Source organism: Dermacentor andersoni, chromosome 1, assembly GCF_023375885.2.
Source record: "Dermacentor andersoni chromosome 1, qqDerAnde1_hic_scaffold, whole genome shotgun sequence".
Lineage (NCBI taxonomy): Eukaryota > Metazoa > Arthropoda > Arachnida > Ixodida > Ixodidae > Dermacentor > Dermacentor andersoni.
In genome coordinates, this window is record NC_092814.1 from 182,740,387 (window position 1) to 182,757,396 (window position 17,010).

At 49.0% G+C, this 17,010-nt stretch overlaps 1 protein-coding gene across 1 annotated transcript in view; it reads right to left on the reverse strand.

Annotated features, from left to right (window-relative positions):
- The window catches only part of ftz-f1 (ftz transcription factor 1), a 347,537-nt gene that overhangs the window by 105,713 nt on the left and 224,814 nt on the right, over positions 1 to 17,010 (reverse strand). The window lies entirely within an intron of this gene.

Consider the following 17,010-nt stretch of genomic DNA (forward strand, 5'->3'; position numbering starts at 1 on the left):
GCCTCAAGAACTGCCAAGAGCCGGGTGTGACGGGTGCCATTGATGACGAAACGCGACCGGATGGCTAACGGGACGCTCGGACTTGAGCTGGATAAGCATGGACGGATGTCTGCCATGAGCGTGCCTTTTGAAACGGGGCGGTGGGTTGCGCCACCAACCACTCGTTCTTATTCTGCTTACGTCGTACCTATCTTAAAACACGCATACGCACGCGCGCGATATGTAAAGCCCCTTAAGCGACATGACGTTAAATGCGCCACATAGCGACAGAACTCGCACAGTGAGGAACGCGACGAAAGGCCGAATGAAAAAAAAAAAAGGAAAAACGGCAATAGAGGCGGAGAGTACGCGTTAGCACGGAAAAGAAGCGAGGGGGAAATGTGAGCAACGATAAGGCAGGCATGGACGGGAAGAACGACGCGCTGCCGGAGAGTCGATTGTTCGATGACATGGCCCCAAGAACGGGCGGAACACAGCGGCGGCCGTTAGGCAGGCAAAGACGTCACCACTCGTGTATACCTCGCAGTGCAACACGTTCTGTTCTCGCATAATAATAATAATAATAATAATAATAATAATAATAATAATAATAATAATAATAATAATAATAATAATTATAATAATAATTATAATAATAACCAAAGCCCCTTTCTCAAAGAAAGATGGTCGAACGCGAAGCTTTCCCCCAATGCAAAATGAATCAAAGCCAAAGACCATGCAACGCGACCCGATGATACATGCATATGTGATTTGACAGCTTGTTCAGGATTGTATTTTTCAGATCCTAAGACGAACCCGTGTTCACGTGCACTAGCTGTCTCCGATAAGCAGGGAAGCTCAGTTAATGGCGTCAGGGGTAGTGTCACGTAAAGAAAATGCAACTTGCGCTTCCAGTGTACTTTGTGCGCATGCGCTACTCTTGCTGAGCTCGTCGCTTCGCGCCGTTATCAGGCACTGACCGGCCGGCCAGTCGACGCTGGCGCGGTACTGCGAATGCAGTGTTCTACGCAGACGTGTAAGTTGGCTTTCCTGAGGTGCCTTTTCGGCACTCACGGTCGAATCAGTGATACATAGCAAGCTTCGCTTTAAAAAGATAGTGGAGGATTCCAGATCAATAATGATTTGCTAGGATTCTTTACCGTGCGCTCAAAGGCACTGCACACAACTTCTTTCTTTCTTTCTTTCTTTCTTTCTTTCTTTCTTTCTTTCTTTCTTTTTTGGTAATCAGGCTCATCGCAATGCCGTCGCCGCGGCAGTGAATCGAGCCCATGACCTCAGGCTCGGGAGTCGGGCGCCATGGCCCCGTCGAATGCTTCTCCGCTTGAGCGTGCTCCTCGCCCCTTGTCAGCCAATTAGATAAGACAAGCCGCTCAGTGTGGGTAATGTTATTCGTGTTTAAAGGAAAGAAAAGTAACCTCCTATAAACGAAGAGAGCGTTTGATTGGTCTATTCAGACAACCCTGCGGGTCACCGCCCGATGCTTGCGTCGGCGGTAACACAAATTTGACGTCAGGAGATTGGAATAAAAATATATTGGAATAGTTTTACGTTATAGGACCCCTGATTTGTGTCCTCTAGGGTGCATTTCACCTATATATATATATATACTTATTTATTTATTTACGGTGCACAATAGATTGGGACGTGAAAGGGAGATAATCTCCTTTATTCTGTTAGCAAGCCGTGGCTGCTTAGGCTCAGGCTGCCCAGCCAACACTTCACACAATATTAGCAAAGCGATGGTGCCAGGAGAGGCTGTCCTAATACACGTCGGTGGACGGGCGACAACGATCACGGCGAGCAGCGGTGAGGTTTAGAATTTCGATAGAAGTTGCGGCGCCGGCAATCGGAGCTCTATTCATTCCTACGGATGTCACTTCCACTCGACCTTGCTCAACGGCGGAAATCCGTCGCCGCCTGGTTACCGAAAGCGAACAAAGCTGTTATCGCTCTAAAAATATGCCTTCACGCTGACGTCTATCGCTTCAACGAGGCGACCAAATGGCGAGGAGGGACCGTTCAAACACGTGGCTGCAGCGGCTAAAGCAAATCGCACTGAGAGGGATGAGGGAGCACCACATTCCGGTCGTACGGTCGCCTCTGGCATCACGTCTTAGGCCTGGCGCTCGTCATTTAACACGAATAAATCAAACAAGATTAAAAGAGAGGAGGAGTCGCAGCGAGAGTAATCTCTAGCAGTGGCAACATACCTACACAGAATTTCTGAAAGAGAAAAGCGGTGACGCTTTCTTTTTTTGCCTGCTTTTCCTCGTCCGGAGGCAGCATTACGCAGTCTAAACCACGGGCACAGCTTGTCCGCGAGAGACGGCGACCCAGCCAACTGCTGTCCGGTCGGTCACCCCGCTTTTTGCAGCGCCAGGTGCGAGCGTTCGACGCCGAGATCCGCCGGCGGCCAGACATGTTCGCAATGACAAGTGCGCGGTGCGAGCACACTTGGAAGAAACGGGCACGAAACTGCTCTTGGAAATGTTCCCGACACTTGGAGCCATGCAGCATCGTCCGAGGGCTGACGCCGCGGGCCGGGATCCGCAGGGTGGGCGCGCGCGTGTGCAACGCGTACGGCCCGAACGTGCGGGGAATGTGGGAGGAAACGCTCCGAAGGCCAGAACGGCAAGGGTTAGCAACAAAAGAAACCTATACCGAAATATTCGGACTGTACAGGCAGTGGCGAGTTGAGAAAAAAGATGGCATGCAGGTTCGGTTCATGGTTCCATCGGTAGCATTCAAAGTCAGGAGGAATGAACGAAAATTCCCGTGTATTCACATTCACGACGCCAATCAAAGGTATAGCTGCCGAAAAATAAAGCTGTAGTGGAAAAAAAAAAAAAAATTTCGGTTTCTCCAGCGCGCGACGAATAACAACTGGAAAAGCACCGCACATGTCATGGAGAGGTTATTGGGCCGGCTCCCGGAAATCGGCATCAAGTTGTTTTCAAGCATGAAATGCTTTTAGCTCCCGTTGTGGGCGACCTTCAGGTGACCTTGAGCCAAAAGTCAGAGTCGTTATCCGGACACTCGGAGGAGAACATCCAGGCATCGTTGCGAGAACAAAATGAGATCATCCGGGCAACCATAAAACTTAACATGCGGTCTCTGGCTCCCAACCCTTTGTACAGGACCGCATTACATACGCTAGTTACTGCCCAAACAAGTAACAAAATATATTGTTTCCGAGTTCTTCCTATTGCTTGTTCACAATATCACTCAATATGTGTGACTTCTGGTACGCTGAAGTTTTATTTGTAATTTCCAATAGGCGACGTTTAAAAGGCAGATACAGTGCACTATAGACTTGATTGTCATCTTCTGGCGCTGAGACTGGGTTGCCTGTGTTTTTTTCAACGCCAGCGGTCCGTGAGATCCACGGCTTGGGTTTTGCATGCGCCGCCGCCTCGGAGAGATGGCGCCACGCTGCGTTACCAACCCGGCAAGCAGCGTCCGGCGCGCCGCGGATGTTTGTGAGTAATCGTTGTAATTACTCCAACCGATTTGCTTTGCCAGTAGCCACTTCATCTCGATTACGGCAGAGCCAGCATTTTTTCTTCCACTTTATTTTCTTTTGTTCAGAAATTCATCGCACGTTACACCCATGCACAAAATTACGTAAACAGTCGAATATTAATGAGTCGTTAATTTCCGCTAAGGTTGTTGGCTGCATACGGTTGTTACTGAAAAATTGAGCGCCCAGCTCAGCTTCCCTAAATGTTCCGACGAGGGGCATATAACGCGTCACGCCGATATGTCGTGGCGCACTGCAGTTTTAAGATCATCGTTGAAAGGAAATTGTTCCTAAGGTTATATAGGCTTTGTAGAGACTAGAGATACTAAACCGAATGCATTCAACAACGCGTGTCACATTGCTGTAAAATTTGGCGTTTACGCCAAATATTATGCGACACACCTGGAAAAATAGTCGGTACATTAGAAGCACCACTATGGCCAACCAGGCGCCGCCGTACGCGAACAGCTTTACGCGTGTATCGCATCGACAAGAACGGGGCTTATCTTGCACAAACACGTCATGTAGCCTCGTTTCGTATACGTAGCTCGTCCACAAACGATAAATGTAACATTCCACGCCGCCGAACAGGGCAGCTGCGTCCAGCACTCGGTTAATCGATGCGCCGTATAATTTCCTACCCGAAGCTATGGTGCACCACTGGGAGGCGTGAAAGCAGCGTGTCGATAAAATGCCCCGTAATGTATACCCACAACTCGGTACAACGCAATAAACTCACCCAAGATGCTGAGCTGCGTTCTTCGTGTTCACTTGCGGACTATAAACAGTGACTTCATAGGTGCAACCACCGCGCTCGCCACTTGGAGACGCAATTTTGTCACGATTGATTGCCCCCGCCTGTACACGTAGATATAACGCACAATCTAAATGCGCCACGAAAGAGAACGTGCACGGAGATCGCTGTCTCATCGCGACTGCACCATGACGTGGCACTGCAGTGGAAGACTTAACGTATATATGCTCCCCTCTCTTCTCGGGGAAAGCATACGGTGCTCTGCAGCGGACAGGGGAACACGTGGCGGAAGAACACGTGCGTTTGCACGGTAGCACTCCCGACACCAGCTCGCGCTTCCACTGCCGTGAAACATTAATGCCAAACAACGTAGGAATTTTATACGTGTGGGCCCTGGGGTCGTAATAACAACGCGCCCTGTCCCGGCACCGTGCGATCGTATAGGTAAAGGAGAAGTGGACACAGTGGCGAGAGTCTATCAGGCTATACGACAAGCGCGGTCCTCCGAGTGAGTCGCTTCGGCTAGATGAGGTTCCCCGCGCATGCCGGGCGACCCCAGCTCGAGATAGGGGAGATAGGCTGCGCGGAGAGCGCGTCCGCTGGCGGCCGTGGAGGACCGGGCACAGTGCAGCAATGAGGAAGCGATAAGGGGAGGGGGACGAGCGCGACACAGATCTCGCTGGGGGGCTGAGCGGTGTCCTATCGCGATATGACGCCGCACGGCTTGCCCCTGCCGGCACCACCGCGCCCTTCTCGGTTATCCGCGCTGAAAGGCAGGAGGTAACATTACGCGGCGCACATAGAAAACCATCTGCGCGAACACGCAGCAGCAGCACGGTCCTCCGTCTTCACTAAACCACGCCGACAACTTAGTGAAAACCAGACGTGCGCGCAGCAAAACTTATGGCGAATTCGGCAAATCGCAGCGGCGCGCACCGGGCTGCCCTGGGGCGACGACGATTGGACGAAAGGGCGCACTGGGGCGCCCTGCGCAGAAGTGGGATTTGCCGAATTCGCCATCACTTTGCTCCGTGAGATGAATTTCGCTAGGCTCACGAAAGGGTGATGATGAAGACGCAATCAGGCACCTTCCGAAAGGATCGTATGAGGTGGTTGTGGACTGGCAGTCCACCTCTGACTGCGGCTCGGCGCGTTCACCACATTCCAACGCCTTCATCACCCCCTCCTCCAACGTGAACCTACCCTGATTTTCCTTTTCTCTCACTCTCCCCTTCCTGATGGCGCTGAGCCGTGCTCCAACAATGGCTGCATAAAATAGCATCAACCTTCCCCTCTCTCATTCAGAACCACATCTCTCTTTCTGTGTGTAAACTCTATCGCTCTTTCAGAAAGTGCATGCTTTGTGCTGGTATGTACGAAAGCTGCATGTACGAAAGGGTCACCGAAAAGCGCGCTGGTTCAAAGTCAAGACTGCTCAAAACGAACAAACCAAAACGTCTACGTGTTATGGAGTCCGAACCCGACAGAACTGCACATGACTGTACCGCCCCTTTGTTACGTGAGAGGGAACGCACATTAGAAAGCGCAAAGGTGGGTCGCGTGTACTTCACAAACGACGAATGGCGACGCGCAAAGTTTCTTTACCACTATACTACGATTCCACTTTTCTATTTGTTCGAATCATAACAGGTCGCTGTTTGTGATCGCCAGGACACGAATTGCCGAGAAATACTATCTATCAGTTCGAGCGCCCGTCCATAAAGAATAACAGGACTCGACTTCTGACAAAGCGTCAACAGCGCAACAAACTGAAATGAGAACAACAATGCACGCGCGTCGGGAGACGAAATCCGCACCCGAATAACGAAGGGCCTCGCCGCCACCCCCACAGCCCTCCACCAAGAGTTAGCAATCTGTCACGCCGGGCTTCAGTTACACAGCTGGCCGATCTATCGATCCCGTCAAGCCGGACGGGAGGGGATGACGGCAGAAGCGTAACGACTCGAAGAAGTGACAAAAAAAGTAAAATTCATGAAATGTAAATGAGTAAAATGCAGCTAGGAACTTCAACGCAGATTCCGACGGGATAAATATGAACAGACGACGGACTTGGAGAAGTCGATACAAAAGAAAACACGCAGTTGTGGAAATGTACACCGGATGAGAGCGACGGTGCCCAGAAGTCTACAAACGTTCCAAGAGAAAGCAGAGGCGGCTCCCACAGAGAGAGAGAGGGACACCGAGGGCAAGGGGCGGTCAGGTGAGGAGCGCGAATTTCCCTGGGGAGCCGCAACTGGGTCAGCGGGTCGGGCCGGCGTTACGTTATACGCGCGCGGCTAACCCCGATTTCCGACCGCCTGCCGACGCCGCCGCAGCAGCAGCGCGCTCGCGCGCACTCGCGGTGGAGTCGGCAAGCTCGCTGCTGGCTTGTTTCTTGTCCTCCGGAGCGATGGGGCTTCGCAGTTCCAAAAAAAAAAAAAAGAATGGCTGCAGCTCGAGTACCTCTTACGCGCTTCCACCGTCTCGCAACTTGTCGCGGAAACCGAGGCGCCACACCTCTATTTATCCGAACCGGTTTAGCATAAGCGCACAATTCGGACAGTATACAACAGCCACGTGCCTCATTCGAAATTTTGCCGAGGGGGCTTCAATCACAAACGCGAGAACAACAATGTCGCAGCAATGTCGAAGCTGCGTGCTGCAGGGGCTAGAAAATGAGGGTGGCACGAATGTTTGGGCATATAGCGAGCAAGCGCGTTCCGTCACTTCTTTTACGCTGCAACGATAGGTGTGGGCCAATCTTGTAAGGGTAAGACAACAGCTTAAAAATGGGAGAAGCGCAGCAGCGCACAAAATGTATACGCAGGAACGCGAAGAGGCGGATGCAATCAGTTTGAATACGCCGAACGGTGTGGTATACAGTGGGCGACGCATTTCATTTCGCGGGTGTTCGCGCCGGCACGGCTACTTCAACACGACGCACGGGCCCTCGGACGTTTCGGCACCGCGCGTGGTGCGGCCAGAGAGCGGGGACGGACGGGTGGGTGCGGGGTGCTGCGCTCTGTCGAAACAACGGATCCGCCAACGACGCGGCCGGGGTCACACGCCGCGTATAGTTACGTTGTTTTGCGCCCCCCTACGGACAGTCATGGATTCCCGTAAGTTTCACCATACCGGGACACGGCGAAGTTCGTCCGATGTGTCAAATTTGTGTCTATGCGATCAGAAAGGAACTTTGTATTGAATTGTACTGAGTTACGCATTATTTCCTAAAACTATCCCGTTACGTACATGTCTCATTTCGGCGGCCTCTATAACCTCTATAAGTCCCTTTCGTATGACGGCGCAGTGCACAAGATTCCAGCACGCGAACTGCCAAGATATTCATTACGCGAGGAGCGTACGAAACGTCCACCTTCCAGAAGCACTAGGATTCAAACCTGATGGGAGCTCGTAAGAGCGGTTTGTGGGCGAGTTGGTACATGGTACTTTGTAAGGCTATTTCCAGCAAAGGGAAAGGATTACAAGAAGTAAAAGTCGTGAGGCAAGACACAGAGAAAGGACACCGTTTCTAAGAAATAAAATGAGTTGTTAGTCCAGCACCCTCCCTGTTCCTTTCTCTTTCTCTTGCCTGACAATTTTTTAAATATATTTATTATTTTCGTTTTCTGGCATACTCTTACAAAGTACTGATGGGAGTGTTAACTGGTCAGCGGTCGAGACAAGCAAAGAACGTTTACAGTATTGGCGGGGAAAAAAATATCAGGCACGAGGTGAGGCAGGGGTCGTTACAAGCATGGGTAATTTACAAGGTAAACTAAATACGGTCGAAGTTCTAGACTGAGTTAAATAAGTATAGTAAACCCTCATTAACTAACGCTGGCTATATAACTATTTGTCGCCATCCCGCATCGAAGGGAAAGGCGTCAGGGACCATCATCAATCACCACTACCTATACCGGAACAATATGCACCCCAACGCATGGTAACCCATGTTATGCTTCGGCGATGAACTGCGCACACTGCTGGCGAATCACTGCAGTTGCTGTTCATGCAACTTTCTCTGGCCGCTGTTGCATGGAGGTCCTACCTCGAGCCATGCATTGCAACAATCACGGCAAGAACGGCGGAGAGTGCGAGCCAATAACGAAGCCATACAAGAATGGTAAAAGCGCCTGTTGGCCGCGTTTTTCTTTTTCCTTTTTCTGTGCCAAACATCTTTATTCAAGGCTTACGTTCGTAAATTATCTTTGCCATTGGCTGGCCGCCCTTAGCCAAAGATGTGTCCAGCGTCAGGAGTGACGGGAATCTTAACTTGCCAGCAATTCTAGCGTAAAAGAGTGCTGTGAATACGGGCCCAGAATAGTTACGCTATTTGGGCCTCACTTCTGCCGTCGGAGTCAGTGCCCCACAAAATACTATTTCACGTGCTATATTCTACAAGCAGTTTGACTTGGGCGGCGACAATTTCACCGCGCGCCATACACATCCGACACCGTTCCACGGTGATGCGAAACAACTTTTTAGCTTCACGATTTACGGGCGTTCGAGTGTGCTTCGCGTGTAATTTGGGCATTCTCAGTGCTTTTAGAGTTTGGCTGGTAGCATTTGTTCTAAAAAACTAACCACGGTAAGCTTCAGTCTAATTATCCGCTACTGGTTATCGTAAATCGAAATAACGAGCTTTCTCGGTCCATATATATAAAAGCACGGGCATAGCTATGCATATTCTGAAAAAAATTTAACGGAAAGGTCGAATTAACGAATCAAAATAAACGGAAGTCAGGTCAGGTTGCAACACTGATGCAAAAAAGCAAATAAATAAATAAATAAATAAATAAATAAATAAATAAATAAATAAATAAATAAATAAATATTATCAGGAATTTGTCTTTCAGACTAAGTGAGCGATTTACCCCTTCTTTCCGAGGATACCAGAACAGGAGAACACACTTTCGGGCTAGCGGGTTTGGCACAAGTAGAATACCGTTTGAACGACGGACATATACACAGAGCACGTCTGTCCTTCATTTTGACCCTGGTTTAAGGGATACTGTACGTGATTCCAGTAGACGTACTCTGTTAGAAGGCGGGGTTGTTTCGGCATGACTACTGTCAGTAAACCTTGAGCTGGTGCCACAAAGCTTACTTCGTTTTTGTTTACGACATCCGCACGGTGGCCAACTTCACAGGAGCACAGCAGTGCAAATAGACAATAGATCTCAGCAGCACGTGTTGCTTCCCGGCCAACGTTCGCAAATATTCTGCAACCGCGAAGCAACTGCAACCAGTTACTCGAAATTAAATTAAATTGTTTAAATTCTGCGGTTGTACGTGCCGAAACTACGATATGATTGAGGCACGCCGTAATGGGGGACCCCGGATTAATTTTGACCACCTGGGTTTCTCTAATGTGCCCCCCGTGCATGGCACCACGGGCGGTTTTGCATTTCGCCCAAATCGAAATGCGGCCATCGCGACCGGCATTTGATCCCGCGCCCGAGAGCTTAGCAAGCGCGACGCCAAGGCCACTAAGCCACCACGGCGGGTAACCAGTGGCTCAAACTTGACTTCACTCGGGGACACTGCTCTTGCTCTGTTTCGGCGAGGTCGACATAAACGTTATCGTTCGATAGAGACCAACGATCCAATCGTTTTGTTCGTACTGGATTCCAGGGCTAGCACTCAGAACCAATGTTTTTTTTTTTTCTAGAGTCAGGGCGCACTTCAATGAGCCTAAATACCCGACTGAACTGCACGACCAAAATGGAGCTAACGAAAATTTGTCACGCCTGTTTGATGCCTCACGTGTTACTTGTGTAGCCGTGATCGCCGAACTTCGGTATGTGCTAACATATCTTGCGATCCAGAATGGCATTGGGCGACGAGTGGCTCAAGGTCATCACTTGCAGCCCCCCCCCCCCCCCCCCTCCTTCTACTTCCAAATCTCCGAATCCTTTCGCGACCCCATTATCTAGCAAAGTCTGGAAAGCGAGGATGGGGGATCCCGAAACCCACAAACCGCAAGTTCTAGCGACGTCAAACTGCATGTGAAATCAAGATACATGGGATACCGTTCTTTTTTAGAGGGCCGTTTCATACCAACTACGGTGCCTCGATAGCTGTGCCGCTGTCGAGGCGCACTAATCCTGACACACTCGACACAGCGTGAACTTAGATCACCGGAATACGCAACGCAGCGGCCGCAAAAAAAAAAAAAAAAAAAAAAAAAAAAAAAAAAAAAAAACCACGTTCGTGTGTGCTTACGCTTCAAAACTTTCTAATAGTTTTGTCGAAAACTAGGCAAGAATATTAAATTTGTGCATTCTACTTTTTTTTTCAGCATTTCTACATGTCCATTATACTGTTCTTTATGGGCGACTGTATATATGTACAAACTGTTCCAACGTTGCTTTACTCTTGAACATAATTACTCGGGCATTCGCTTTCAATCTGCGCCACGTTGGCTTTAAAGGGACACTAAAACGAAACAATAAATCAGTTTAGACTAATGAAGCATTGTTTGAGAACCCTGCAGGCAGTCATTTAAAAAAACAGTTTGATTATTAGATGAGAAAATGAAGGTCCAAGTATCAGTATTTGAATTTCGCGCCGAAACCCGAGCGCCGGTACGTCAGCGTGACGTCAGGAATTCCAAAGTATGTTTTCGCATTTTTTTTTTTTCTTTAAATGCGAGGATAAATGCCTCAGGGCATACAAGGGTATGGGATGGGGGTGAATAAGGATGATTAAATGAATGAAAATAGATTTGCTGACCTAATGAAGTCCAAGAGGGATCGATAATGCGGTCCCTGCGTCCAAGCAGTGTAATGGCGTTTTCGCATTTGGGCCGCGTTGGCTGAATAAAGGTTCCCGAAACTTGCCATGTTTAATATTTGGTTCCTTTAGAACACAATGTAGTCAATCTGTACCGCTATATATATTTAGTAGGCCCTAGAAGATGACATCGAAATTTAAGACGTCACAGCCCCCAGGTGCGGGAACTTAAGTAGGCGTCGCCACCCGTATTTCGTTCTTGCGCTTTTTCTGGCTTACCAAACGTCTTATCGTTGAACGAGTGGTGTTTTTGGTGTTGTAGAATGGTAATTTACTGATGCAGAAGAAATCATTTTTCACTTTAGTGTCCCTTTAAATTACCGTCTTTATCGCTTTTCCCCCCCTTCCGTTAAAACCACATTTTCTAAAATAAATTAATCACACTTCTTTTTCTTTTTTTCTTATGTCTTCTCCTCAAAATCTGAAGATGCAGCAAAAGTCAGGAATATGAAGGGGTTGTATTCAGGAAACTTTGCATTCGTACGCGAAGTTAACACATATCCAACATCACGACAGGCTCGCATCTACGAACTCTAACGGACCTTGATTTCTATGATTATGAAGCGCTACCAGGAATGGCTGTGCAGGAAGAAGAAGAAAACATGACACGCTGCAGTAAAAATAGCACATTAAGATATCCGTTAAATAGCTCATTAAGTATTTCCCACTGATACACCACGATTTCCACGACTGCACTCGTTATGCACAGATTATAAAACAAGAAATCCTACATTTGCACTCACGCTTACACTACCTAAGACAGTCCCTGTAGTCCGAAAGCAGCCCGTACGTTAAATCTATTCAGAAAAAAATTGTCCAGAAGCCATCGACAAGTGCCAATGTAAGCGGATAGCCCGAACGAATAAGCTAGCGAACGAGAGAGAGAGATAGATAGATAGATAGAGAGAGAGAGAGAGAGAGAGAGAGAGAGAGAGAGAGAGAGAGAGAGAGAGAGAGAGAGAGCGTCTTCGTTGCCGAGTGCTACCACCGAAGGACCACGAAAACGGCCGAAGGATCCAAGCTGTTCGCTTTAAGACAGGTGCCTGGCCAATCGCGACACCGAACAAAGTATACCAGCGCCGACGGTCGGCCAATCAGAGATTTTACGAACGAAAGGTTGCGTGATGCCCCAAACCTACTGAGTGCAGCGCGACGAGACCTTAAGCAGAACACTTCTCGCGCAAATGTGACTGCAAACAAGGAAGCGGGGGTGCGGAAAACCCAACGGGTGTAGACAACATTGTACAAAGGGACGCAAATGGCTCGGCTTCCGTTGGCGTGCACAAGCCGTTTGAGTGCCAGAAAGACCAGCATAGCCAAGCCCGCTAGCATCCCCTAATGTAAAACTTCCTAATCTCGAGGCTTGCTTGGTCACCTGACACACTCGTCAGGGTCGAATAGCCGAATGAGAACATGGAACCTTCTCACCTAAACCAAGCGGTCACCACTACGAAGATTAGCAAGCGGAAGGGCGTCCGACAAGGGGCAAAACACCTGCCTGCCAACGCGAGATGTGTCAACTCATATAAAGCCAGTGCAATTAATGCATCCCCTCTACTACGTTCTTCGCTGGATTCGACGTTATAGCTGTGCAAAGCGAATACGTCTTAATCACGAGGATAATAGCTGTGAACCGGTAGCTATACTGAATGTGTGTCCGTGCGTGCGTGCGTGCGCAACGATCACGAGAAACTTGTTCGCGTGCGGAGTGGACGATTGGCCGGTATAATGCGTAAGTATTCCCTTCGCTCGATCATATTCTTTGCCTCCCATCCACCGTTCACGACCGGCCGATCCCGACGATAACGTATACGCGGAGGAAAGGAACAGCATCGGAATATAGTCGTTACGTTATCACGGCCATGCTTGTCTTAGAGTGGACGAGCGGTGGCGCCTATAGCGACACACCTCCTCTTGGGTCCCATATCAGTTGGGCGCGAGCTCTTGGTGCGCGCATGTACAGCATCCGCGGCCTTATCGCGGCGCTTTCGCTTCGCGGGCTGTGCGTGCCACGAGCGTCGGTAATGTTAGGAGATAACGCTACAGTCGGTCATTTATTCTTTTTTTTTTCGTCGTGCTCGTCCCGCGCACGGTACCTCAGCGTTGATACGAGAGGCGGTCCGAGCAACGCTTCTTGCACGTACCACGGCAGCGCGTTTTGCCTTCGCTCAAGCTAGATAAGTATCATGTGGAGAATACTGTAGTACATAAGAGGGAAATCAGGCTGTTCCGTGTCTGCATGTGCCGCCAGTATACTACTGTTTCATCCAGCCTCCACAGTAATGATGGATATGCCCAAACTGTACGTTCATCTGGATTCACACGACCTTATGGTTTCTCGCATTAACATTTCTGAAGCTTACTTTCGGTCGCAAATTCGTTATACTAAATCAATTAGTCGCACTCGCTGAGGCCGCTCCAATTTATATTGCTCAACCGTTTTCACAACACTGCACGCAATAACAATTGCTTGAAACTATATAAAACATCAGTGCGCATGGCGAGTCTACACTCCGAAGGCGCTGTAAATAATGCAGCGAAATGAACTGTGAATGCTAAACATTTAACGTTTCAAAGGAAGCGGTGTGAGGCTATCGCCCGCCACACAGTTGAAACGTGCAGCTCGCTTTCCCAAGGAAGCCGTGTCAAATCGTACATAAATTAATGTACTATACCTACGATTAATATGATGGTCTAAACTACTTCGGCGCCATATTCCCCTCCTGTATAGGTTCATTATGAAACGGCTCCACCGGCGTTTACATTCCTGTTCACGTTCTGTCTGCAAGATTCCAGGGTTCATAAATGCGCAACAAACAAATAAATAAATAAATAAATAAATAAATAAATAAATAAATAAATAAATAAATAAATAAATGAAACAATCGGAAACCGAGAACATCCTGTTGCTGCTCCTTGGGAGCGGAGGAGGAATAAACTTAATTTATAGAAGTGAGCCAACGCTAGAATCATGCCATCCTGGACAAGGGACCATAAAAGCTGCATTTTTCAGATTGCGGTGGGCGCTGTCCAGGAGTTTCCATGAGTTGTCCTTTTAGCACTGGAGCTCTTTCAAGGTCCGAGTGCTTTAATAGATCACGTGGGATTCTCTGAACGCATCGGGACAGTCGGTGGCTTGGGAACTGTTGTTTCACTATACGTTGCCATTCAGTTACGGGAATGAAGAAGTCGAGAATCAAGTCTGCCTTATTCTTGTTTTTTTCTGAACTAAATATAGTGTGTATATAATCACGGAAGTCAGAAAAAAATAAAGATGAAAGTGTGTGTGTGTGTGTGTGTGTGTGTGTGTGTGTGTAAATGTTTCAGAACGAACATCCTGCAGGCACGAGTTGCAAGCGTCCTTTTGAGGCGTCAACCGCTTCTCTTGTATTCCACCTTAGCGGTACAGCAGCGTTAATCTTCATACGGTGGGGAAAATATCGCGGATATAGCACTGAGCCCTCGCAAGCAGTTAAAGAAAGCAATGTGATTATTTGGCAAACTAGCGAGACGAGGGCCACTACAGCGACTAGCATAGCAAGGGCACAAAGTGAACGCGAACGGTAGACCTCAGGCGTCGCGTATTCGGTGGCAAGCGTTCGTTTTTCTCCCATTCAGAAGAGCCCGTAAACCACTCGACGACTACAAGCTTATCCGTGGCGCATCACTGCCGGCCTACCGCTCTATTCTGCGGGCACCCGGGGTTTCGTACAGGCCAGCGCATGCCCGGCGCGCACGCAGAGGAGCGAGAGAAGGGGCCACACGAACGCAGGGAGGGCAGCTATACAGACAGCAGCGCCCGAGCGACTATTAGCGCAACGGTCTTAAACCGCGTGATGCACGAAAATTGCTTCGCATCCACCACACGAATGCCGCACGGAGGGAGCACCGAGGCATCCCGTAACGAGAGAGAGCAGTGTGACGGAAGGAAGACAGGAAGGAAGCCGCAGTGAAAAAGACAACGCAGTATGCGCGGTGCCGCCATTTGGGTCAGCGTGTCAAGGCTAGAGATGGAAGCGGTCGGGATGAAACAAATGGGAAAAAAAAAAAAACATTGAAAATTGCAAACAACGAGGGATTTTCTTTTTCATTTCTTTTTCAACCAGGGTGAAACTGAAAAAAAAAACGGAGCTTCCCCGCATTTAAAAGTTTGGCCAAAAAGAAGGAAATCGGGAGTCTGCGAAGCACCTGGATCCATCCACGTGGTGGCAAGGGCTTTGCTTTAACCAACCCTCGAGCGCCGTCGCCTGTCGCGTACTGCAGATTCCCCCTTCTTCTGTGCCATGTGAAAGAAACTGGTCCGAGCTTGGAAGTGTGCGCGCCAAGCTACGCAACAGGCTCGCAGCGGATCGCGTGCAAGAACTTGTGTGCGTGCACTCGAACCTCAATGTCCGGAAGGCTTCGTCCGCTGCACAGCGAAGCGTGGACGCGTCGAGCGGAAATTAATCGGACACAAGATTGATACAAATGTCGGTCTTGACGCTTTCGTGTGAAATCAATGCCTTGACGTGAAATGGTGCCCAGATTTCGAACCCGGAAGCTCTGTTGGGACTCTTGTGAAGCAATAAAGTAACAATTATACTCATTTTAGTGTTAGAGAAATAAATGTGTCGGGTTTTTCGTACCTCTGTGCGCAATCTTTCTTTTTTTCCTGTCATTCGTATTTTTCTGCAAAAAAAAAACAAAAACGTGAATTAAACCAGTTTTTTTTTTTTAACGCCCCTCAAGATTTCATGACATTTTACGCCCCCTTCGGGGAGAGACGCCACCGCGTGCGCGCGGCGGAAGACTGCACACACCGAACTCTGCGAGCCTGCGTGCACGTGCGCTCGCGCGAGCATGGCCGAGAGAAGCAGCAGCACGCGCCGCCATTAGGCTGCGTCAATGCGGGCAATTGAGATGCATATAGGGAAGGCGAACAAGTGATACCCCGCTTCCCTAACCAGAGGAGGTAACTAGAATTCCCGAAATGCGACGTCAATGTAACCTATACGTACAAGTGCTAGTCAGCTGGCTCAAGAAACCAATTCCGGTACGGAACTAGCACACTATAATATATATATAACGGAACTGTGACATGCAATGCCGGTCCCGGCGCAGTCTAAGACTTTGAGACCCTTCCCTGTATATTTATTTGTATCTAACGGGTTGCGTCACGAATGCAGAATAAACTGAAACTGAAAAATGTTCATGCGCACTTGCGGTGCCGGCTGCATGGCCCCTGGAGAGCAGTGCCACGGCCGCTCAATGGAAACGCACTTACCAAGTGCGTTCCATTGAGCGGCCGTGGCAGTGCCTATCTGGAGTCGTAGTAACTATAGACGTCCCATTTCGCAGCGCTTAATTTTTTTTTTTTCGGGAAAATCACCTAACGTTCCTTCTCATTTATTAAAATGTCCAAAAATGAATGCTATCCGTCAGAGGGGGAGAACCACCGGGGCTTTCCGTGCACGAGGCCGCGATCGAGTTCTAGGTCGCAGCGGTCGCACTCTTCCGATGGGGCCGGAATGAGAGGGAAAGAAAAGAAAATAAAAAAAAAGAGATGCGGACACTCACGTACCGTGTTCTGGATGCGCGCTAAAGAACCCCGATTGGTTACAATTAATCCGCCGCCTTACATCACGGCGTCCGTCCCTCGTAGCACCCGAGCTGCTTGCTTTGGAGTGTAGAAGTCCAATATCAGAAGTACACATAAGCCGCGGCCTAGAGTACCAGGCTATCAAAAATCGGATGCGAATCGTTTCCCACGCCCAATAAGGAAAGCTAGTGTGCACGTGAAGTCTCAGTTCAATGGCGTCCCAATTTCTCTCCTGCGCACAGCGATTCTCGGGTTTATTTTCGCTTTCTGATGAAGCCACGTCAGTGACGTGTAACGGAACACAAAGCAAAACTAGAGGAAAGTAATCATCCGCTGTACTAGAACGCGTGTTCCCCGAAC